The sequence below is a fragment of the Erithacus rubecula genome (assembly GCF_903797595.1).
Source record: "Erithacus rubecula genome assembly, chromosome: 3".
NCBI lineage: Eukaryota > Metazoa > Chordata > Aves > Passeriformes > Muscicapidae > Erithacus > Erithacus rubecula.
In genome coordinates this window covers 23,556,097-23,578,637 of record NC_136689.1, presented here as the reverse complement: position 1 = coordinate 23,578,637, position 22,541 = coordinate 23,556,097, and the positions used below count along the sequence as shown (strand labels likewise).

The window sequence follows — 22,541 nt, the reverse complement described above, 5'->3', positions numbered from 1 at the left end:
CTTGCCATGCAAACCAACTACATTGTGGGAGCACAGTGTTAATCCCTGTCAAACTGCTGTGTAAGTCACAGTCATGTTTCCAAGGACTAAAACATAACCCTGCTTATTAGAGTAGATCCTCTTTTAGCCTAAGTCAGCATTGCTTGAGTCACGCTGCAACAGCCTAACTCGTGTATCACCAGGGCATCTCCCGAGCTCTTGTGAGCCTAACTCCTCTGCTACAAAAACTGAGCAGAAGACAGCCTTTAATTTCAGTGAAATCAGGAACAGATCAGTCCTGGGGAAGGTTATGCTTCCAACATACTGAATTATAGCTGTTTCTTGGGTGCTGCTTTTACTCAGTCCTGAACAAATTCCTTGCCAGTTGCTCTAGGATCTTCTGATCTAGTAGCCCATATGTTTTTATGACTTCAGTAAGTTTAACTCAAGAAGTGGTATGGCAAATGGAATACCTGATATTATTTCAGACACAAACAGTAAAAAAGTAAAAGTAAAAGTAAAAGTAATCCTAGGCTATGTCATACACATTGTAAAATCTGACTAAGAAATGAAAAAGGAATGTAGCAGTTCAAGCAGTAGCTGGAAATAATGATAAATGGACTGTAATTCTTGAGCTGCTCCCCACCATTGTAAAAGTAGAAGGGGAAGCTGTTTTGACACTTACCACACTCTTTTAGTCTCTTACTTAACCATACTTACACTCTTAGGCTTACTTTCTATAAATGTGACAACTTGCAGAAAAAGAGTCATCTTGTTTGGAGGACTACTTAGTGGTCATGAAGTTACTTCTTGCTGAATTATTGAATAATAGCCTCAAAGTTTTCTGTAAGTAAAATATATTCGACAATCATAATTGGAAGAGACAACATAAAACATATATTGTATCTTTTAAATAAACAATCAAAATACTTTTGATTTGCACAAGACTACATAAACAAGTAACAAAGACTTTGCTGGCAGAATTTTCTCACTGGGTGGGTCATTAAAAATAATTCTGCTTTCATGCTTCTGCCCTTCTATAGGAATCAGATTTTTCTTTCTTTTTTTAATTTAAAATTACTACCGTTATCCTTGCAGATAAAAACTTACCCCAGCATATTGTGTTAGACATGAATATCGTAGTAACAAGGTTCTTTTAAATGACTCTTGTGATATTGTGAACAGTGCTTTTTCTAACCTAAGCTACATTTTAAAAGTGCCTTCAAGCTTTTCATCTCACAATGCAGTTCAAATAGTAAAACACAATAAAACATAGATTGCTGAAGATCAAGCACACAGAGAATAAGCACACAGTGGATAGATTTTTTTAGTGATTCTAAAGTATTTGATGCTTGTATCTCTTCAATGAAAAGCATACTTACCAAGAAAACATTCATTCTTTCCTTGGATGTGTAAGAAAAAAAATGTAGATCTGATAGTTCTGCCTTCTGCAGGAATTCTACACTTTACAAGAGAGTGAATTATCCATTAGCATTGTTCTACCAAGGTTCTTACAACAGGAAGAGCTATATCATGAACTCTGGCTTGTACCATATCAAACTTGGATTAATCCCAGCAGTGAAGCCTATCTCCTGCAGTTTGAGGAGAGGATGGCTGTACATTCACCAGTCAGGACTATACAAGTCCTTCTCTAATCTCTAGAAATATAGGCTCTCCTGGGAGGGGAGAAGATGCCTGTTGCTTCACTGAAAGCTTTCCTAAAACACCTACATTTTTATAATAACAGAGGGAGCTGAATGGGTTCAATATAAAGAAGACCACAGCATATAACCATAGCTACAGTAGAAAGTCACAGTAAATTTGATGAGATTTCAAAGCAATTTAGTTAGCAGCACACTAATCTGTACAAAACATTCATTTCAGTGAGTGTGACAGTAATATTTACAGAAAAAAAGTATGTCTCATGCAAGTCTGTAGATTAGGCTGATCACAATGAATTAACTTAAAATTTCATTTTAAGTACAATTTTTTCATGAAGACAAGCCCACTTCCTTGGAACATTGCCTGCATTTATCACACTTGGACATTTTGTTCAGAGCAGACATAACATTTTTGATAATATTCAGCATGTAGAATAAAGCTGCAGTAGTTTGTCATGGGTGGGCTGATCCTCGCCCACTCGAGTTAGACAGGTTTTGGAGGACTTGTGAGAACAGCAGAGAGCTTCTCTCGTGATTAATAGGCACGCAGTGCTGCTCCATCTCCCAGGAAACCGTGCTGCTGGATTGGGGCATGCTATGATGGAACAGCACTCGTGTCAGCCCTGTCCTTTGTTCCACTGTCTCCTATCAGATGTTTGGGAACCACCACCATTTCTGCTGCTCCCATATGAAAATCATCACATTCTTCCTCACCACATCACCCAGACCTTCAGAAAAAGCAACAGCCAGCCCTGATGCCTTTTTTACCAGAAGAATAATTGACAGAAATTTATGATTCATCAGTAGTAACAGTCTTCAGTTTCTCCTCTAGCAATCATCTTGCCTGCTCTCTTTGGTCAGCAGTTGGGGATCCAACTCAGAGAACAGTAGGGAACAGTGTTAAGCAGCCTACAAATACTAGCATTTCATGGCCTGTTACACACCTCATCCACAGCACACCTGTTTCACAGACTGGAGGAAAGAGGAGGGTCTCTTTCCCAGAATAACTTCAATTAGGTCACCTAGTCACAGGAATGAAGAATTCTAGTGATGCTCTCTCCTCAAAGTTGAGGAAGGCATAGAACTGGGTAAACACAAGCATTAAGAAGTGAGTAAACTCTTCTAGGCATTAAAAACAAGAAATAGTCTTTATTTGTGTTTATCTTTGATCACCAGAGCTGCACAGGGCAGTAATTTAACACAAAAACATTATAAAACATACAGTAGAAAATCTGATATTAGAATTCAAGAACAAAATCACTACTTCACACACTTAAACTGCACAGCTCTGGCTTGCAGGGTCTCTTTGTGCCTGGCTAAGAGGGCCAAAATAAAGTGACCCAAGGACACAGCATAACTGTGTTTCATCTGCCAACCCATCCTCTTCTTGTATTCTTCAGTACTACCAATAATATATTTGGGGTTGTTTTTCTCAGAAGCCGACCAAAATACATCTTTAATGTAGAAAAATTATTTTCATGGGTTTTTTTTTAATGCAAGAATCTTGTTTTATCTTAGCTTCATCTTAGCTTAGCACAAGCTAAGAAAAATATTTTAGAATTTGAGTCCTCATTTTTCAATACAGTAACTACCATCAGTGTTTAAAACACAGTAATTACTAGTAAGAGACAGAAATGGGATTTCTTAATTTAATCGCTGGATTAGATCATTAATCACTTCTATATCTGATATATAGACAATACCAAAATAACAATATTCCCTCAGGTTCTATTATTTCAACTAATTGCAAAAAAGAAAAAAAAAATCCAAACACTGTCATAATAATCTATGTGCACTTTTCTTTTTCTCTCTTTATGTTTGTGAAATGAAGGTCAAAATAATTACACAAAGGCATATATTAAATACTCAAAACCAAAACCACTGAAAAAACAAATTATGCTAAAGAATATAAAAATTAGTTTAAGATAAAATACATGTTTAAAAAACATACCTTGATATTTATCCTCCTATAATTCAAGATTAAACTGTGCTATATTAAAGCTCAGCTTATTGGCCAAATTTAATTCTCTGTCAGGAAACACTTCTGGTCTTTTCTGTGTATCAGCAACTTTAGAGAACTGCAACCTGGCTGCAAGATTTGTGGAACTTGCTTTCTTCTCCTTTTGGAGGTCATCTTTCATAGCAGTATCACAGATCTAAAAGAGGGCAGACAATTCTCAATAATTTCCATATTTTTTTTTCTCATAGGAATGAAATGAAGTGTTCTCTTCTCACTATTTCGGAAAATAATCCCAATTACTATGACTATGGCAACCAAATAATGGCCAGGGATTCTTCTCCCTCCCACAAAATTGCAATAAACAGCTCCCATTGTAGCTAATACTTGGGCATGGTAAGAGGGCACTCAACACTGTGCAAAACCAGCACGGTTCAGTTCTGGAGACAGGTCAGTGCCAGCACCTGGAAAGCCTTCCCCAGGGATGCCTTCTGCAGGATCATTCAATAGCCTCTAAAACGTTGCATTCGTGACTGTATCTCTGCCACACATATAATTAACTATCTCTGCTATACATATAATTAACTCACCTTCTCATGGCCACTACTCCCTCCTCACCTTCCCTGGACTATGAACACTTAGATTTAACAGGGAGTTTTCCTTTCTATCATTCAGGAGTCTACAAGCAGAACACAAGGAATTCAATGCTGCAAGGAGAACATAGTGGTTTTCCCTTTTAATACAGCAAGAATGAATCCTTCAGGTATACAAAGCAGACTTGGTGTCCTTCCGGATGTCTTGTTTCTCCCCCTCATTCAAAACATAAGCTCTAGTGCCTTCCATTAAATAGTGGAGAAGTACATCTTTGCCCACTGTTAGAAAGGAAGATTATTATTTGACTGTTTCAAGACTCATCAGTTCTCACTCTCTCGTTCCCATGGAAACTATCCCCAGTGAAGTTTGAGAGGGGCTTTGTGTGCAGCAGAAATGACAATAATTATGTAGAGAATTAGGTTTCTGCAGGGGAAAATCTTAAATAATTTTCAAAATTTGTCCAGACCTTAGACAGTAAATCATCCACTAGTTTCACTTTTGCCAAATAATAAAGTTTTAATGAGTATTTTGCCACATTGATTTTTAGTTCATTATGTTTCCTAGGGAAAAAATTGTACTGAAATAAAGAAGCATATTTTATCTGAACAGAGACCAATGTTGATCAACATAAAATAAAGAGTATATTGTTAGGCTGAAATTAGTCCAACAATGTTTTCTGAGAGAAGCTGTATCTAAATTTATGGATAAATTTATGTTGTGAAAGGTATATCTACCATCTCCCTTGAAACAGAGATTGTTTCACTGTATCTCTACTATAAATTAATTTGATGGAGCGAGAAGTAAACTGGCCCTGCATCTTCAACAGAAAAATAGAGGAGAAAAAATGGGAGAAAAAAAGGATTGACTTAAATACAAAATTTTATAAGATGCATGAGCGTGTTTTAAATTCTGGTGCTTGATGAATGAAAAGCAATAGATTTAATAATGACAATATTTCATTAAAAACCCTATGCTTATAATTGAATCTAATTATGTTCTGTAGAAAGAAGGTATACAGATTTAAAACAAGATAGATGTTAGAAAGAAGTAATTGTAATGATGAGCAAACTTACAGAGACATAACTATCAGGTAAAGTATTACAGAAATTATGATTAGTTACTATTCTATACCTTTTTTAAAAATATTTGGAAATAGAATAGGTAAAGAGACAGGAAAAGGAGTGTGGACACGAACATGGGGCCCTATTCAGTTAAGACCACATTCAACAGAGGGTTTAAGCACCTATATAATTGGATAGCAATTCCAAAACCATAAACCAGGCATCTACAAGTGCCTACTCTAAAGGGCACCTCTCACTTGAACCTGAAAGTTTTCTAAAAAAATTGCTTCTGGACAAGCCAAAAATGAAACATCTTGGCAGTTTGTGTCTATTAGGCAGTTTGCCTATTCTAACTGAAGACCCCAAAATCCCAGGTGACACTGGCCCCTAAGGAGTCAATGTCTGTACTCAAAACACACCAAGCCTACAGCTGGAGCTCACAGTAGTTCACAAAATGAACAGGTAAACATTTTCTTTTAAAACACAGTCAGAGAGGACAAAATTGTTGCAAGCTTTTATTTTCATACAGTATCCTGCTGGTTACAGCACACATTGGAAAAAAACAGGAGACACCTGGGTTTAAGATCTCTTCAGCATGAGGAGGCTCCTCTCACCTCCTCTCTTTCTGCTGCCTTAAAAACATGCTTAAATACAGGGTAGACAGCAGAGAGGGAGGGGAGCAGAAGACATGAAAAAGTATGTGTTTAGCACTGAGCAGTTTGGGCTGTCATCTGAATAACAAAAATACAGATTGGACCCCTTGGAGTTGTTTTGGAGTTGTGTTTAAAATGCACGAACGAGTCTGGAAGATGGAACTCTGCTGCCCTCCCTGCCAGAAGAGCCAAGTCACCAGTCATCCTCCTCCAGGCCCCAGGACTCCCAGCTTACCTCACACAGACTTGCAGCACAGCTCCCTCCCTAGCTCCAGCCTCCCAGGCATTCCCCCAGGATCTGGGAGATGCAACTTCAACCTGCCCAAATGAGCAGTAAGCCTTCTCAGTCAATGCTTATGCTACTGATTTGCATATAGGAGATATGAGGAAGAGGAGAACCACCATGGGTTTGATGGGGGTTTGTGTGTTGGGTTTTGTTTTTTTTTTTTTTTTTTTCTTTTAAATAAAGACATAGAAGGATAAGAACATGTACCAAAGCTCAGAGCTTGCATGCACTGGCAGGAGAGGCAGTGTGCCAAAGGAAGGAGGTGCTCCAGCCCACAGAGAGCTAAATGCCAAAGCTGCAGAAGGAGGCAGAGGTCCTGAAACATCCCTGCTCCTGCTAATTGACTCTCACAGCTTCCTGCTGAGAATGCCAATGCTTTCTGATCACTCCTCCCCATATGTAATGTTCATCACCCCAACTATTTAACAGAGGTAATTAGGGTGCCAAACACCTGGAAATCATGCACAGGAGCTTGCTATTTCTTCCCTCTGAAGGCTAGATGAAATTCTAGTCTCTATGAACCACAGTTTTTCCTTTGTTAAAAATAGATTAAAAATAAGCTTTATATTCCACTGGGTTAGCAAGAATAAATGTACTGAACATTGAGGAGCTCAGTAATGAGAGTTGTAGCACAAGATAAACCTTGTAGAAATAAGATCCCTGTCTGAAATCTTACCTATGCAAGCAATAAACATAACCAAGAAGAGTAATATGAATGTGATACAAAACTATTGGAATATTGAGTTGGTTAACACAGAATGATCCTCTCAACATTGTGGGAGGAAAATAACCCTGGGGGCAATGCTAAAATCACAAGCTTTCTGAACATAAGCAGCAAAATTCCCTTCAAAATTCTCTCCCAGTTCTGCTACAGATAGGAAGGAACCACAGTAATAGCTTAGGCCAATATTTACCCCTTCACAGCAGCACAGTATAAGCAAGGAACTGGCACAACCAGAGAAAAAGATAGAATTTTCTATCTCTGGATTGAGGAGGGATGAATGATTGCAGAAGTGAAAAGCTTTGCATAAAAAGGAGTGGGGCTCAGATTTTGACCCTGCTTCTAGGGCTGCTTGAAGAAAGACATTTCTGCTTCATGAAAGACGAAATTTCAAAATCTGGCTTTAAGCCAAACCAAGATAGATTTTTCCAAGCTGATGGTTTCCAAACATGACTTTTGGAAAATAAGCAAGATGCTTGATTTTCCATACAGCAATGATCCTGTAATGCAAAAGCAGCATTTTTCATAAAACCACAGAATTCAGACTTCACCATCAGAATTTTTTAGTTTTGTCAGTGAGATTCAGTTGTAACTACATAATTTAATAAAAATTTTTAAAATAACTGCATTACTTGATGAATTTCTCTGTGAAGTTTCTGTCATTAACTACTCACAAGTAAGATTCATGGTGAACACAAAAACACAAAAAAGGCAGGAACTGGACACAAAGATCAAGTCAGAAAACAAGTACTAACCAAGAGAAAAGATGGATCTTTTAAGGCATAAGAAAAAAGGCAGCATGAAGGCTATTTACCTTATCTTGTCTCAAGAGTGTATCTATCCAGAGTTGTGCAGAGTTTCACAATGGTAGTGATTGCCATTAAAGGTAAACTGATTCAGGCAAGACTAGTGGACTGTGTGAAAAAAGCCTTAATAATTCCATAAAACAAGAGCAAGTTGACTAAAATCCATCAAATTAAATAGTTCCTTCTTAATTTTTTTCACCAATTTGTTTCTGCTTTATCATTGTGCCACAGAAGCTTCAGCATAGATTTATAGCAGAGTTTCACTCCTGTATATAATTGAAGTCAAAGTCTGAAACAGATTGTAGATCTAAGGTTTCCTAACTTACCCTTCCCTCAGGCACAAAAATTCATTTGAGAAGTTGCCCATTTTTCAAGTGAATTACATATATTCTGTCTTAATGTAGAAATATATGAAAAATAGAATAGATGGATAAAAATAAGCTCAGTCTGGAGCAGCACAGAATTTTCAAACATTCACCACTGTGAACTGTTAGGAGCTGTAGAGCTTTTTAGCAGGGGCCCCAGTTTGGAAGCCTAAGGTTGCCATCTTTTGGAATTGCATGTGAATTGTGTAGCTCCCACATAGTGCCATTTCATGAGGTCAGGAAACAACAGCAGCTTAGTGAACAAAATTTTGGATCAGACAAATTGCCTATACTGCTAAAAAGTCTTTACCTCAAGGTGTTTTAATCACTAGTAGCATCCAAGGTCAGAAGAAATTTCCGTGCTTGTTACCAGTTCCCACCTCACCCAGGTAAGTTTAACAATGATTCTACACAGGTCAGTGTGAAGGACCCTAAATCCACCTCCAACTTCTGTGGAAATGACACTGAATCTACATTTGAAGAGAGCATATAGAAAGGCTTTCTATTTTAGCCTCCACCCAGTTCCCCTGCCTCCTCCCTATGCTCCTTTAAAGTGTCTTCCTCCTCATTCTGGCTGAGAGCTGGCCCAGGGCTTACACAGCAGCTTTCCCATCTCCCTTCTGGTATGGAGTTACACCTTCCCTTCCATGTCCCACTCTGCACTCCAGCCTCCCCAAATCATGCAACTTGCTTTGTTCTCCCAGAAGATGCCGTCTTTGCTCTCCATCCAGTCCCATCCAGGAGATGGGACAAGATTCTGTATTCTCCTCCTGGCCAAGATGCCTCCTCCTTTCCAGCTCAAGATCTGGAAAATTAGCAGTCAGCAGATTAAGCTGTTTTCCAGAATCATGAGATTCAGTATCCTCAGCTTCAACAGGAGTTCTCCTGAGCCTAATGAAATTTTCACTTAAAGAAACTATACCAAAGTCATACACACCACTCTAGTGATGGAAATAGCATCTGTATTAAGCAATCTTCTTTCCAACTCCTCATGGTGGATATGCTGGTACAGCTGGTGACTGAGAAAACAGGATTATGAATGACATAGGGACCATACCATCAAAAATTCACTATATTCTTACTTCAACCCTCTGGCTTCTGTCAAGCCAAACATTGTAGGGTGTTGGCAAAGATGGCCAGCATCCTTCTGGGCTATATTAAGCAAAATGTTGCCAGCAGGTTGACAGGTTCCTCTCTCTCCACTCAGCACTGGTAAAACACTCCAGGAGTAGGGAGTCAAGGTCTGGCCCCCACAGACATAAACATCAAACTGGAACAATTCCAGTGAAGCGTCATGAAGGTGACCAAGTGACTCAAACAACCCTCCCAAGAGGCTGGGAGAGCTGGGGCTGTTCTTGGAGAACAGACTGGAGAACAGAAAGCTCAGGGGTATCTTGTCAGTGCATACAAATATTGGATGGGAGTGTGTAAAGAAGGTGGAGACAGGCTCTCTTCAGTAGTTCCCAGTAACAGGAAAAAAGCAATGGACACATATGAAAATATAAGAATTTCCACTTAAACGTAAGAAAATACTTTTTGACAGTGAGGGTGACCAAACACGGGAACCCTGCTCTAAACTAGGGTCTGAGATTCCATCAGTTCCCAGTGACCATGTATATACTTCCCATAAATATGTCTCCATGATCCTTTTCCCTCAAAGGCTCTCCTCTGAAACATCCCCACAGTTACAATCCTATCAACCTCCAAGTCACATGGTAAAGCTCTTGTTTACAAAGTCTGCTAAACTCTCAGTTATTATGTGGTTGATGATTGTGATTACTATTGACCTAGGCACTCTCACTATCCTTTTAACTCCTGTTTTCTGCTTTCTTCTATCATGTTGTTTTACAGTGTGCAAACTCTGAGAGTTAGGACTGGCTTTTTAGTCTGTGATTATACAGCCTCAAGCACCTTATGCATACCTAGTTTTCCTAGATACTATTGTAAAAATAAGTAGTAAAAAATTGATCTGTTGATGTAAGTTTAAAAGAGTACATTATCTATCACTTCCATTTTCAGATATGTATTCAAGAAGATTTTCTTCATGGAAGATGTTAATTTCACTTGAGTTTAGCAATTTAACTGAGACCTCATGGAAAGACAGAGAAACACCATCAGAAAGGCATTCATCTCACCTCAGAAGACTTCTCAGCCTGGTGTCATCCTGCCTCTCTCATTATTTATTAGAAAGTGACCATAGAAACATAAAATTCAGCCAGCTGAGTTGATGTAAAAAGGCATCTTTTTGACTAGACACAAACCTACACACTCATCAGTAAAAATCTAGCTTTGAAAATGTTTATCTACATGGCCTGAACAAAATCTCATCTTTTGTTTTTCCCCCAAAATGTTAGAAAGTAATACAAGATCGCTTATAACACATCATTCATATAATTCAGTTACAGTACTATGCTTTACTAGTTGCTATCTTTCTTCATAGAAGCTGAGAGGATATTCCAGTGTGCATCTACTTCTTTGTGCACTGACACTGTTTTTTGAGAAAAAAACCCATTTTTCTTGTCACAGTCTGTAAAGCAGCTATGGAACACAAAAAGCCACTCAACTGAGTTGCTCCAGTTTCAGTTAAACCTGCTAAAGATCTGGATTAGGCATTTCTAAAATGTCCTTCAATGCTTTGCAACTTAGATAAAGCTTAAGTAGCACCAATAACCTAAGATTGTGTTGAGGAATCTGAAAGTAGTGCTAGACTAACTGCAACAGTTTTGGTAATTAAGTGCTCCTGCAAAAGGCATTCAGTATTCTGACACTTCTGTTAGGGTGAGGAAAAGACTTGTTAGAAGTAACAACGGATGACTGTTGTGACACAAAAACTGCTGAACTCCAGCAGTCTCTGATTAACAACTTACAAAGCCAAACAATTAATTCCTGCCTTTGCAATATAACTTAAGTTACAAAATGCCAGTGAGGAAAATTAATTTTATTCCCCCAACAAGCTGACCAAGGCTATACAGTCTCCTACACAATCTGAATCTAATTTTGAGTAAAAGAGATTCAGAGCGAGAACTTTTTTTCCTTTGTTGTGAAATTCAGTCATGTGAAGAGAGAACAAGTGTTTACTATTCTTTCAGAAAAAAGAAGTATCTGTGATGATTGCCAAGAAGAACTCAATCATTTAATAATGTGCAAAATCTTGGTCATGGGCTGGAAATATTTTAAGTTGCACTGGAGTTTCAGAAGGAACAGTGCAAAAACTACTTTGTGCATATATGGCAGTCATCTTCAGGGCTACTTAAAGGAGACAGAATTAATTCTGGACCTTGCTGTGCTTTGTAAGTTTATAATAATACAACTGAAGGATTGGCAAGCATTAGATTTTATCATTTTTGGAAGGGTGTGGGAGGCAAAAAAAGACAGGCAGAATTTAGGTTTGCTTTCAGCCACTTTAACTCATATCTAACCATGATTTCACTTATTAAATAGTTTTAGTTATCTTTACATTTAAGTAGTTACAATAGAGTCTCATTTCTCATAAAAATGTATAAGGGAGAAAAAACAGATCAAACAGACTTTTGAACCTAGATATCAATTCGAGATTTAATGACATTTTAAAATCAAACAACTTAGCTGGCTTCTCAGGATTATTCTACAGAATCTAATTTTGAATATAATTTATGTTGCTTTTCTTGATATGAACTCAGAAAGCCAAAGCTTTGCTAAAATGTGTAAGACAGAGTTCAAGTTCCAGACATTAAAAAGGAGGCTGTGATACAAAATCTTTCATCTCTGGTAAAATTGTAGAATCATAGAATTATTTAGGCTTGAAGAGACCTTCATCAAGTCTAACCCTTAACCCAGCACTGCCAGTTTCAGCACTAAACTATGCCCTCAAGCACCATATTTACATATTTTTAAATACCCCCAGGGATGTTGACTCAGCCACTTTCCCAGGCAACCTCTTCCAATGCTTGGCAACTTTTTTAGTGAAGAAAATTTTCCCATATCCAGTCTAAACCTCTCCTGGCACAACCTGAGGCCATTTCCTCTTGTCCAATTCCTTGTACTCAGGATAGGAGGTCAGCCCTGAACTGCCTAAAGCTCCTTCCAGGTAGTTGTAGAGAGCAGTAAGTTCTCCCCTGGGTCTTCTCCAGGCTAAACACACCCTCAGTTCCCTCAGCTGCTCCTTGTTGAATTTGTGCTCTGTATAATACTAAATATTCTCATTAATAATGGCTAGTTGAACTCAAAGTAAGCAGTTGAAATAAAACTAAACTTCTTTGTCTTTACTTCTTTAGCAGTTACAGTAGTCTGTAAATCAGTGAGATCTTTGGAGAGAGAATCTGCTATGTTCCATGAATATTCCTGTCCCAATATTTAAGGCTTTAAGACAAAGCTCAGCTATACTGTGACAGTTGCATTACCAACATCTGAAGTCAGTCAAACAGCAATTTGATCATGTCAGCTCTTATTGTAAGCCAGGGTCTGTCTTGTCACACTTAAGCATATCTGCTATACTTCCTGCACACACAAAAAAATAGGTTTTTTTTTTTTTTTTTGTACAAGCCAACTTTTGTTACATGATTGTCAAAGGTTGGTTGTACCTTTTCAAAAGCATAAACAGGAAAAGCACAAAAATGCCAATTAAAAGCCATAATTTGCTGTCACACCTACATAAATATTAGTGTCTTCAGTCTGTAAATTTCAATGGGAATATTCAGCTCTGTTCAACTATGCTTAATATCTGACTGTGTTTATAATCTTACAGCAGTTGCCCCATTCAAAACCACTTTTCTGTGCTTTCACAGCTCCAGCATCCTCCTGTTTGTCAGAACAACATAACTATCATTTTGTAGTCATTATTCTCTCCCACTTTTCTGAGTATTTTGCCAAGCCCAGTTGATTCCCCCTTAATAATATGTCCTTGAAAAACAAGCAAGTCCTTTCTCTCACTTCCTGTGGGGGAAACCTTGGCCTGAGTTCTGATTGCCTGTCTTCTGAAGTTCCTAAACTACTGCTACCTCCTCTGTTGCCTTTTCTAACTCCTACTTGGTACTCCCACAATTGCTACAATTCCTTTCATAAAAGCATCCCCTCTTACAAACCATGAATTACCTTACTAGTTTTCTTCATTCTAGCAAGAAAATATTTCCAGTTATGCTTATCCTGTTCTTTCTGATCTTTCATCTTTTTCTTTCAGTCTTACATTCAATTCCAGAATATATCCCTACCATATAGATCATTATTCTACATACATCCTTTGAGCATTTTCCTCCCCAAGGACAGTTGAGTTTGAGTATTCCTGAGTCAAACAAGAACTTTTGCACACAGCTTTCTACACTGCCCATGTGACAGGCTCACATTAGAACTTCACAGGGAATTAAATACTGTAATTTCTATCTTAATGCAGCTGATCTGCTACTTGAAGATCCTCCTACACAGTAAGTTCTCTCATGCAGAGATTTTGTCTTTGTTCTGACACTTTGCTGAGAACACACGTCTTTAGCTCACATAATACAGGATATCTGGTCCTTGTAAAAGCAAAATAAATCCTTGCCTTTCCCTTCCTGCCAAAAATGCAAACTACCCTCCCTTTCTCTCCCTTAAAAAAAGTCAATCAACAAACCTCTAATTAAACTAAAGGACTTGTACCATTACCTTGTCTGGTTGCATCAATTTTACAATTCAAGGGATGGCACATGCTGGAAATGGAATGTTACTTTTTCAGGGAAAATACTCAAATTTTATTCCAGATAGATAATTTGGAGTGGTTTAACCTTTATAAAATTGTGTATTCACAATAAAAAATATGCATTTATCTTGTATTTTAACTAAGTTCGTAGCTTCACATTCAGCTACTTCTGCCTCACTGAAATAAACTGAAATAAACCAACCACCAAAAATCTCCTGTATATGACACTGCCCTAAACTACCCATGTTTGGGAAGGCTGTCAAGGATGCAAGAACTTTAGAAAAAAAGGAGGGAAGAGGGCTCCTCTGTCCTATGGCAAAAATGTATCTTCTGTGTACAAAGTCACTTTTTTGTAACTTGTCTGGAGTGCAAACACTTCAGTTCTATTCTCAGTCTGGACCCTCACAGTGTAGTACAACTTCCTGCAAGTAAAATGACTGAATACCTCTCTGCTCTACCTTCATATACACTGTGGGATCTCTTCCCTGTAGTTTTTAACACACGTGGTTGCTACAATAGGTAGCAAAATCCTGGGCTTTGCAGAACTGACTGATCTGCTTCAGAGTATCTATTCTCTGTACACTTACTTTTAGGATTCCATTTACTAACTTCTAAAACAGAGCTGAAGGAAACCATTTTGCAATCCCTGCTTTCCTTGAGTTCTAGAATATTTCACTGGTTGTGTACAGCTCATTATTTCATTGACAAAGCTATTACAAGTCTGTTGGTCAAAATCTTTTCTCCTAAAGATAAACAGAACTGTCACCTTCAGTAGGGTAAATAAACACTTTTGCCTTGGCATATACAAGGTGCCCAAGATTTTTCTTCACTTAGTTCCCCCCCTTTAGGCCTAACTAACCAGAGTGACAGCATATTCACAAGAAGATACAGAACAGGAATATATCATAGAAAGGATGAAAGTTACAAACAAGTCAGGCTAACCCCCAAAACCTGGACACTAATCCCTCCTGCCATCATTCTGGGTATACAACTCACTCCTCCCAGTAAGAGATTGAAAAAGGACCCACAATTAAAAATTGGAAAATTATTTTAAACCTGTAAAATTGTCTGCAGTAAAATTATATTCAAATATTAAGATTTGAAGAAAAGCAACTGAGAGATTTAAAGATAAAAGTTCTAATCAGATTAAATAGGAAAATACAGGCTAAACAAAAACTTGAAACAAATCTTCAAAATATTTCAGAGTTGCTGGGGGAAATGGAAGTCTGGTTTAAATATGAAAATTTTCAGAATGTTAGCAGATACATCTATAATATTAAATCAAGGAGTTTTATATCTATGGTCTGTATTTGGCATAGAATTTGCTTCGCAGGAGAAAATGGCACAAAGATTTTCATTCTGCAGAAAAACACGCCAGAGTAATGAAACTCAATTAAATTTAAAATGTAGATTTGCCAACAATGCAAAAACCATGGAAATGATAGATCACAACGACAATTTGACTTAAACATCTGTAATAATGCTGCACTTAAATTCCATCTCTTTCCAACTACTTCAAATCAAAAGACAGCTAGGATTTATTGGAAGTTAATATGTGAACACTTTAAAAAAATCTTATAAAAACCTGAGGAAACATTATGGGGCTTAATTTTGGCAGGACTTGTGAAACCAGAACTGTCAGGTACTAATGATTTTTTATGGTCAGATTTATTAGCCTGATGTGTTTGTAAGAATTTACAATACTCAGCTTTTTGCATTAAAAAAATCCAGAAGAATGGTGCATAATAATATAGGTTCATATAATACAAACACTTTGCATGAAGGCAAAACCAGTGGGCTGTCAGAAAGCTGTAGTTTATTTCCACATGACAAACAGAGGAGTAAACCTAGAAGAAGTAAGAAATCACCTTCCTTCTCCTACTGCAGAGGAAGCTGAAAAGAAGAATTTTGAATCCTACTGATCTGAAGCAGAACATGCCAGCAGCATGTATGGAAAGGACTAGGCTCAGAAATCTGACAGATAAGGAAAGCTTTGCCAAATTTTCAGTCCTGCACAAACCCCTTTTGAAGGTGAGGCTCACAGGACTTCTGAGTTCTACATTATCCCTTCCTTCTCCACCTCCCTATGATTACATTTTACAGCATTCCCAGTTCACAGTGGTACTGCCCACCTTCATTCATAAAAAGATAAAAGCACTATTTACAGTCTACTGTAATAACTATACTCTTCATCTATCTTGGATATTTTAGCATTTGCATGATTTACTACCATCAGATAGAGAAACCTTACCCAGAGAAAACTAAAAACCTGTCCAAGACTGCTAAGTGAAAATCTTGAAACATGAATACTCAAAAAAAGACGAATGAATTATCTTTTTGGGCACCCAGATTTAAAATTATCTAATTTTCCAGAGTGCTAAATTCCTTCTGAAGTCAATGAGAGTCAGAAAGGGCAAGACCCTGTCTAGGCTGTTCTTTCCCAGATTAGTTTCTCTGATCATGTTCCTTTAGCTGACTGGTCCTCCACCTCTCCAGATGAAACACTGCAATTCAGTAACTCTCTGTTACATTTTTCCCCTCAGGATCTGTAATATTTCATAAACTTAGACATCTGGCAAGTACTACTTACTTAATTTGAAAGCCAAACAACACCACAACACAGTGATACAGGATTAGCTTCTCCTAAACAAAACATGTCTTACTTGCCAAAAGATGTAAGCAGTCCATGTGTGAAGACGTGGCAGCAACAGCCACCTGAGCACAGCCTTGCTTATATGTGGCATGTTTTCTGAAAACTGAAAACATCTGTCTCCTTTGGTACTTATTATCTGAGGGAAAAGTGTTAATGTTTGCTTCTCTCAGTCAATACACATCTCACAAAACCACATCTATACAAGACACAAAACTAGGCTAAGATCCTCTGTATGAACTCCACACTACTCAAGACTAGTTCTGATGTGTTTAGATAAGGCACGCCTTCAGATCCCAGTTAGACAGAACCACATTCAACAATCCTGAAGCTATAGCTGCATTCCAGCCTTTCAGCCTCCATGTTCTCCTGGTTGTAAATCTGATTATTGTACTCTGTGGCATGCTCTTTATTTTCTCAGTCTTTCTTAACTGCTACCCTCAAAGAGCCACTTTCAGCCTGCATTTCTCCATATAAGGTAACATCTCACACAAAAACATTGGAGAGTACGTGATACTTATTTAAAAAAAAAAACATATAAGTATTTCAGTGTTTCTCCAAGCTTTGCTTGTTCTGGAACAGAGAGAAAACTTGTTCTTTGTTCTGTGTGAGCCTTGGCCCTTCCTCCTAACATCACTTTCAAATTTCATGTCTTCAGGAAGAAAATCTTCTATTTTTCATTAAACTGTTTTCTTAAATCTGTGCGTAACACACTTGTCACAAACTTTTGCTCTGCTTCTTTGAGGTGTTTCTGCAACTCCTACACTCTTGGCAAGAGCTTATTCTAAGTAAAAATCCAACACCCTCCACTATTCATCATCTAGGATGTATGATTAGCTTGTTTTTTTCAAAGATGTTGCCTTAAGCTCTGGGTGTTGCCTACTCCCATAGAAAGAACTACACCTTGTTCAGTGTTGGCCCATGTTTCCCCTTCTTTGGGCTGAGAATCCCTAATGAAGTTGGATCTGTGTTATGTAACTTGGCCAACATGATACTGACATCCAATGTCTGGCATTTGCAAGAGTTCCTGCTAGGTGTGTTCCATTCTCCAAATTATTCATAGATTCCATCTTGACATGGGAACTATTTCTCCCAAACACCACTGATTTATTGCGCCAAACATAATAGAAGACTTCAGTTACAGATACACACAGTCTCACCTGTGACAATGCACAAGAAACCCCTAACGAGAGCATGCAGCTTTCAGTCTAGTTTCACTGACTAGTTTCACTTTTGGTTTCACATTTCACAGACAGTTGTTTTTGCTACAAAAACTGGTTCTAGGATAATGCCAGCCCTTTCCAGTAAATTTTGTAAAAAATTATTTGGTCGAGGGAGAAGAGATGGACATTTTTGCCAGAGATTAGGATTTACTCACTCTGCATTTGCCAACGTGCTCATCTAGCCCATTGTTTTCTCTAATAATTCTTTCTGAGCTATTTCTGTGTAGCAAGGGAGTGTATCATCATGCAGCTGCATTCCAGGGCCTATGCTCTGTTAGAAAGAAAACAACAACAAAAAAAAGTTAATTCAACCTATAAATAGTATCCTGTTTCCACACAGAGGATCTCTGAAGTATAGAGGATCTTAGTTACATTATCCACAAAAGGTGAACAGCTTTGGTAAACCACATGCTACCAGAATTTAGAAGCTCTAATTTTTCAACCATTAACTCCAATAATTGTATTTTGAAAATGCTTTTGAACAGACACTCACCTTCCCAGGTGGGGGAGATTCATCTGGCTGAGGATTACAAAAAAGGCTGAAACAAGGAATTTTTGTAAGAATTGCTAAACAATGAAGAAGCAAAAATTAGTTCAGAATTTTAAACTAATTTTAACTAATCAAACTAACTTTTCTATGGAGAATTTACAAGAAATTAAGCCAATTTAAAACCTAGCAGTTTAGGAATGGCAGAGCTTACAGAAAGGATGAAGAAAATATTAATTTTGTCCTACTTATACCGGACTAAGAAGCCTGCTAGTCTGAGTACTACAGACAGACATTTGAAGAGATTCAGATGATGCTTCTGGTACTATTTTTCTCCCCATGGTAAATCATTATATGTACAGTATTTATTCTCTGTGCAATTTTACAGGATGCAGCTTTCCCCAATACAGAGCAAGGAAAGAAAAAATAAACTTATCACTGTCTATCCATTTTTGTATTTTTCTAGAATAGCAGTTTGAATCCCAGATAGCAATATTAATTCTTTAAACCAACATGTTCCCTAAAAGCTTTGACCACAGGAAAAATTGGGATAGAAACCACAGTCAACACTTTTTTTTTTAACTACAGTATGAGCCATCAGTGAGAATCCAGCAGCAAATATGCTTGAAATTGAAGCTTTTAATAAAAGAAATGCACACCTCAATATTATTTTACTCATTGCTACCTGGCAGTGCCCTGAAGAATGAGAGAGAGGCAAATATGGGTTATGTATTTGTACATATAAAGATGTAAAGCTTGCTATAATGTTGACAAGAGCCAGTATTTCAGATGCAGCAGAGCATGTCTTAAAAGCCACATGAATTAGGCAGGCATGTGAAACTATAACCTTTAAAATAAAGCCACAGTTACTGTCACACAGGGCTGCTGGCTATACAAGTGCTGCTTCAGCAAACTGAGGTCACTTGTGGGCTGTTTTAACTTACAGTGCACTTCTTGTTTCTTCCAAGTTATTTTTTTTTAAATTTGTTCCTCTTTATCACTCCCATATTTGGAGATTTATAATGTTCTTTTTCTAAACACATACTGTTTTCCAAACTATATGCCAGATTCTAGAGGTAACTACTACATTATATAATTTGATAATTTGAGCTCCTCTTTACACTTTAAAATTCTAGTAAAAGATGAAACACATGGGCTAAATCACATAAAACAGTTCATAGGTTAACTTCTGTTAAACTCTGGAGTTTTTGAATAATGTGCTTTGCTTCATTCAATAAGCATCTGTTGGATGCAGTAGACATAATACCAAAATCCTTAACCCCCTAATTTTTTAAGAACTCTTTGTTGTATACAGTATCCTGTAGCATTGCTGCATATAAAACATTTAGTTAAAATAAAACAAATAATAAATATTATAATAAATATAATAAATAAAAACTAATATAATAAAAACAAATAGTGTAGTCACAAATTACTACATTAACATGACAAAAGGCTTTCAGTAAACATTAGAAAGACAGAAGTACAAAAGAAGTAAGAATCCTTGGAATGCAATGAAAGGTGGTATTATAAACTCCTCAGGACTTGCAAACTGGAACCAGAATTGCAGTTGTGTTTATATCTTACATAATGACTTAGTATACTAATTGCTAACCTTACTGAAAACTATACACCAATAACAAAGTATTTTTCTCACAAGAGTGCCTGAAAAAACAGAAGTAAAAAATAAAGACTGCCCTTTCTTCTTCTGCTTAGGTGGGCTGATCTCCAGAAACACCAAACACTTTCAAGCATTCAGTACCTATAAATATCAAGCTGGAAGAACCGGAGCTCTATAAGAAAGAGGCAAATGGATTAGGTTATATTCCTTCTGCATGAAATCAGACTCCTAATGTGTCTGAACATCAAAAAAAACCCTTCAAAGTCACAGAATGCATGGGGAAACAGTAATTGCCACTTTTGCATCACTGAAAAATGAGGGGTTTATACTCAGGAATTAAAAAGTTCTAGCTAAAAACTATTGTAGTGTTAGAAGCCAGCTCTTCTTCTTGCCAAAATAAATGCAGTAAATATGGAATACAGAACAATTCCTGTAAAAATGTCTCATCACTGTTCCCTTTTAGTTAGTTTCAATATAGGCAGCCTATTAAATTACAGAAGAAATACTTACAGAGGGAGTATTTCTAATCAATATCAAATCCCTGGTGGCTGATTTAAATGAGCTGTTTTGTCCATATCACTTTATTTTAGGAACCTAAGGGTAGGATTATTAAATGCACTGCATTAGCCAAAGTTTCTCAGGTGAGTCAGTCTGTCTTGCAGGGCTGGGTCAGTGATGTGTGCTTTGGAATGCCAGCCTCAAGATAACACTCAACAGAAAAAGACAGAGATACCCACCCACACACAAGTGCTGCCAGGAAGGAAGCAGTGGGACAAGGCAGGCTTTTGTGGCACTTCTTTCCATGTCCATGACACATAACCTTTTTTTCTCAGGCAGAACATCTCACAAACATGTTTTAGATAAACAGAGCCTCCATTCTGTGCAAAGGTGGCAAAGCACTGAACATTGTTACAGTTCTGCTACTACATTAAAATAATGCTGACTGTTATAGAGTACAATATTTCAATATGCAGTACTTGGAAAGAAAATGGTGATTAATAAGCTGATGAGAGTACAGATGTTTACAAAAATCAGACACTTCTCTAACATAAAAATTATTGTTGGAAAGCTACCAGTATATTATATAGACTTGTTAGTCTAAACATTTCCACCACAGGGTGAGCTGGCTATCCCAGATTCTTATGGCACAGCTGCCTCTGCGTGGCTTTCTATACTTACATAAGGGAATGAGCAAAAAAAATCACATTATTTTCACACAGGAAATAGGCCTACTCAGACTCATAAAGTGCCATGAAACAGAAGAGCACTTCTAGGCACAGGTAAGGGAAGGAATGTAAATTCTGCTCTTAAATATCTTTTTAGTCAAATTAAAATTTAAATACATTCTGAAAGTCTCTGTGGAGTGAGAAGAAAAAAGTCCTTTAAACAGGAGAACGAGCTCACTGACTAAAACACCAGAGTATTTTGCATCTTAATGTCACGCAGAATATTTATATTGAAGAGCCATTTGCTATGTAAAGTTCCCCTTCCTGAGATGGATTAATGGAAATTTAGAGCTGCAACAAGAATAAGGCCAGATAGGGCAAAGTCTTCTACAGTTGTCTTTTTTTCCCCAGCTTATAAAGAGTTCAATGAGGTCAATACAATTTGAGTAAGGAAGATTATATTTCTTTCTTCCAAATCTCAAAAGCATACAATTACTATTACTTTTTTGCAAATATATTTGGCTTGCTAGAGTGGAAATGCTTATGAAATTTCATGAGAAATCAAAATTCTCTATGAAAAATGAAGAAAGGTTATTTCCATGGATAATGGAAGACACTGCAATTTTCAAATAGCAAGCATGACAGTCCACTAGAACGAGAAAATAAAAGTAAACACTGATTTACTTGTTGAGACGGGGCTTTTGTTGTGTATAATATGTATAGCAATATGTAGTTCTAGTGCAGGGACTACTCTTAACCATTCAGAAAGCTGAGAGAGAGAGTAGGTCCCTGAAAGAAAATGCAGTATTTACATAGCACTGTGTCTTTAGCAGTTATATATGACATATACAGACACCTACTCTCAAAATACATCACCATTGCCAAGAAGTGCATTTGACAATATTCTTCCATCCTCCTCAGGCAGATTTGCTTTCACAGCTCAGCAAAGACTGCCATAACTTTTGGGCTATGCCACTGACATTAAATGACAGTCAAAAATCAGTAATAAATCCAAAAAGTATAATGCAGATAGTGGAAGTGAGACAGCATGGAATGGATGGTCAGACCTGGAAACACAGGAAATTGGATGCAAGCCTCCATGCACAGGTGAGCCTGGAGCTGGGACCTTCACCAACTCCTCCAGACACCCCACTCAAAACTCCAGCTGCAGGAACAGCTGCTAAACACTGGAAAAAAAAACCAGCTTGGTGTGGAGTAAGGATACAGGCTTAAAATAGGGTAAGTTGTTCAGAAAACTGCAGTTGCAAGAGCTTTTGCTGTGATGACTTCCAAGAGCACACATCTGTGTGCACCAGGCAAGCCTGCAAGGTGTCCTGTCCTGCCCTACTGCTGGTGTCACAGAATCACAGAACTGTTAATGTTGGAAGATCCGGAGATCACCCAGTCCACCCCCTTGCCAAGGCAAAGTCACCTAAAGGAGGTCTGCACTGACAGGAATTGGACACAGGAATGTGTACAGGTGGGTTTTCAACATCTCCAGAGAGGGAAAGTCCATAATCTCCCTGTTCCAGTGCTCTGCTGCCCTCCGTGTAAAGCCCTTGCGAGGTATAACTTCTCGTGTTTTAATTTTTGGCCATTGCTCCTCATCCTGTCACCGGGCACCACTGAAAAGAGCCTCTTGGCACCTGCCTTTGAGATATTTA

At 37.7% G+C, this 22,541-nt stretch overlaps 1 protein-coding gene across 12 annotated transcripts in view; it reads left to right on the top strand.

Moving 5' to 3' along the window:
* SGCE (sarcoglycan epsilon) overlaps positions 1–22,541 on the top strand; it is a 452,776-nt gene that overhangs the window by 398,918 nt on the left and 31,317 nt on the right. The gene's annotated exons all lie outside the window — the stretch shown is intronic.